The sequence below is a fragment of the Hermetia illucens genome, chromosome 4, assembly GCF_905115235.1.
Source record: "Hermetia illucens chromosome 4, iHerIll2.2.curated.20191125, whole genome shotgun sequence".
Classification (NCBI taxonomy): domain Eukaryota; kingdom Metazoa; phylum Arthropoda; class Insecta; order Diptera; family Stratiomyidae; genus Hermetia; species Hermetia illucens.
Window position 1 is genome coordinate 92,626,836 of NC_051852.1, and position 4,115 is coordinate 92,630,950.

The 4,115-nt window shown below is 31.8% G+C and overlaps 1 non-coding gene across 1 annotated transcript; it reads right to left on the reverse strand.

Moving 5' to 3' along the window:
* Positions 1-3,687: 3,687 nt before the first annotated feature.
* Positions 3,688-3,759, reverse strand: Trnad-guc. Its single transcript has one exon. It is a non-coding gene; the product is annotated as a tRNA-Asp (tRNA).
* Between the last annotated feature and the right edge of the window lie 356 nt (positions 3,760-4,115).

The following is a 4,115-nucleotide window of genomic DNA, read 5'->3' on the forward strand; positions in this document are numbered from 1 at the left end:
AGACCACACCTTCTCATCAAATTTCATGCCAATTAGTTTAGCTATTTTCGCCTAAATCAGATGTGATAGACAGATGGACATTGAATCGATTTTAATAAACTTTTACTTTGCCCAAAATCTTAAACAAATCGAGAAAAAGGAAGTCATGGAAGGTTTTGTGTAGTGCTTATATAAGCATATTTGAGTGGCATTTGTCCCCTATGTACCTAGCTTGCCACGTTTATGTACTTAGTTTGTCCGACCATTCACTTTAGGATATTGACATTCAAAGTCTTAGAATGCAAAAAAAATTGCATGAAAGCAACAATTTTGATATATTATAACTTTCTTAGTAAAAATGCGATTTCAACCAAACTTGTCAGAACCATGCTTTGCAGCATAGCCTATATTACTGCAAGTTGATGATTCTAGGAGAAACTTGCAGGGAGTTCCCAGTCAATTTCTAAAAAATATACTTACTATTAACGTGGTGATATACTATCGTTAACTTTATTTAAACGCATAAATACCATGTACACGAACCTCCTTATTTTTTGAGATAGTTGGATTGGGTAGTTTCTGAGAACAGGTCATTGAAGTAACTGACCCTTTTCGTTGAAATTAATATCGGTTTAGGAAAGTACTAATTAACCGTTCTTTATGATATCCCCTCTTTTACATGTATGGGGATCCCCCCGTAAACTCAACATGGAACTATATTACTCCATGCATTCAATGGGATTCACAGGTATTTTTCTGCGCGATTTCATATCAACCATTTCTGAAATAAATGGTGTGACAGACAGGCAGGCAGAGAGACTGTAAACAGATTTTAATAAAACCGTAAAAATGGCATACATGTTAATAATAATAACTTTTTATTTGCAGAGATTATAGTGAATTGTTAGTTGATACTAGCTATATTAATTGGCCTTTATGATGTTACTAACCAAAGAACCGGATTGGTAATCAAATATATAGGTTTGTGTAAAACAAAACCTTATTAGAATCGGTTCACTGTCTGTCTGTCTGCCACACACACTTTTCTCCAAAACGACTAAACAAATTTGAACAAAATTTGGTCGACAGATGGGTACTATGAAATGAGTGACATAACTTTACGAGGAATTGAAAGGGGGCTCCCCATACATGCAAACGGGTGATGTAAAATTTGCTTTCACCGGGCATAAGCACGTGGGATATCAACTGAAAGGTCTTGATTAGTACTTTCGGAATCTGATATTAGTTTTAAAGTGAATTGTAAAATACGCGATTAAGGAGTCCAAATGTGCTCATTTAATGTCAGACAGGACTCATTTTCGGTGACTACCCAACTCAAACATCGATCAAGTAATCACTTTCTGTATGGACACTTTCATAATTTTTTTATAACTGCACGACATTGCTGAAGCGTAGACTCAACTAACCAAAAAATCAAATCCATTAGAAGTTTCGCCTACGCTTACTGATTGGTGGTATTAAGGTAGCTTGTTTCTTTTTTTTTTGTGAAATTAGGTTTCCCGACATTTGCCAGAGATGTTGTCTTCCCGCCAACTCTCCGCCATTCGATTTGAAAGTTTCGGATTTTCTTCATGTATAAAAATACAATCGTTGTCCAATTTGTCTCAATAATAAGGTAGCATAGATTCCAATAATATTATAAATTACAGTATCGGGCTCAGTATTTTTTAACAACACAATAATTGGCAATAAACTAAGAAAATTACTTTGAGCACGTTGTTTCTATGACAAATTAACCATAAATTGGAGAAATTACTTTTAGCACTTTTTTCCGCTCAGAAAAAGGACGAACGTAGCAATATTAAAAGTTATTACTTTATGGCAACTCTTTTCATTAAGACGGACAAGACATTGAATAGATTTTAATAAACTTTGGTTTCACATAACACCGGAAAATATAGTTGGCATATGGAGAATTTTTGTTCTGTTGACCAAAACCTTGGGGATCAAAATGACTTTAATACAAACTGCTCTATAATGAATAATCAATTTTTATATCTCTAACTGACGAAAGCTAAATACGAAATGTTATTTTAAAATTTGACTTTTAAAAAAAAGGCGTTAGCACGATTTGACAAAAGCTTTAGAAGTAATTGTAAGATATTTGTCTATCAACATCTGACATGAATTTTTAACCTCTGAATTGAAAAACCTATATGGCCTCACCTTTAGAAAACTTCCCTTTTAATATCGTCTTTATTTTTTATTTTTCAGGCGTTCAATTTCTGAAATTAATTGTCCGCAATGGGACAGTGTACTTCTCGAGTGCCTAGCTTTCAGCGCCTTTTTTTAAGGAATGATAAAAAAAAGAAAAAAAAATGTTCGGTACTCTTGAAGAAATGTTTTGCAAAACTTTTCACTACCATATGCAGAAAAAAAATTGAATTTTGTGTAATTTTCATTACTTTTCACGAGTACTAGTACCTTAATATGGAAAAAAGTGTATTTAAGTGCGACATTTACGACTTACTAGTGTTTCAGATATGTTGGAAATTGTCATAAATAACATATCTTTACAAATACAAAGGTATAATTTTTCATTATAATGTTTCTTGCTTTCCATAAACTAAATGTATGTCTACAGAGATTTTAAAATCAATTAATTATGCCTACTTCCATAGTATAATAGCTTATAACATTCTTGCATAACGATTACAATAATTACTCAAAATAAATAGTAAAAAGTAAAAAATAAAATAGTAAAAATTACCAGCGATAACAAATTTAATGGTACTAAAGACGCAATCAATATTAATTAATTCCCTTCAAACAATCATATATTATTATCATGAATTACAAAGACGATTTAAAATATCAAAAAATATTATTATAAATTAGTTTGGCTTATAATATTACCAAAAACCTCTAAAAGAATAATTGAAAATAGCAACTATGTAAACCTGGTTAATTTATTCAATCTTGTTCGATTACAAATCTTTACGTGAATATCGAACATAAAAAATTACTATCTTGGATTATTGCTCTCTAATTTAACTTTTATAAATATTAATTACATTTCGAATCAACGTGCATATTATAAGTAAAAAATTTTTTTCTATAACATATTGCATTATATTACATATAAGTTAGTTAATAGTTTAACTCATAAGAATTTTGTAATTCAACGTCTAAAATTTTACTTTGAATAAATATCTAACATCTTATATGACTTACTAATAAATAAAACCAAACGAAGTTGCTATAAAAAGCACAAAATCTTTCCTTTTTTGTTGAAATATTTTTATTTTTATAAATACCAAGGTTTATTCTTCATTTCGCTTCGATCATTTCTAAATCAAATTCAAAATATCTTTCAAATATTTTCCAGAGGCAACACACAAATCTTTAAGCATTACAAAGATAAAATAGAAAAGACAAAATTTGATAACACTTCAATTGCCAAGTCTGATAATTTCATGTTGTTGGACGTTGACGTGTGCGACGCACAGTTCGAAACCTCTGGCTAGGTGAACTAGCATTAGTGATCTGTTCGCTCATTACAATCGGTCCGCTCTGGAGTTGTTCATATACGTCAAGACCGACTTGGATCGGGGTCTGTGTTTCGTGTTCGTTGCGGTGATAACAAACTAAACGTTCGGCAATGTACTCATAAAATAGTTTAAGATACGGTGTATCTTTTATAAATGTTCTTTTGTAAAATAGAGTAATTTTTGAGAAAAAGTAATCCTCCCCGGCGGGGAATCGAACCCCGGTCTCCCGCGTGACAGGCGGGGATACTTACCACTATACTACCGAGGACACGGGTTGAGTCTTGAGTGATCAATGTTATTTCGAGGAATATTACTTATTGAGAAATTTATGTTCTAAAAATAGATATTGAAACGCGGGAACATTTCCTAGCACTACTGACAATTACTGTTGTACCGGATTATTGCAATTTTATTAATTCGGTGCTCTCCGGAAGTATTCGAATATTTAGAAAAGACTGATCTAATTATTATTTATCTAAGTCTTATAAAAGTAGATCACAGATAGGCAAACATTTGCTTTAGAGTGCTGGCAACTAAGAATTAAGAAAATGAAAATTTCTGTACTTATGAGTACGGCATACAGGCGAGATTTTAATTGATGGGTAGAATTGTTTCTGAACGTAA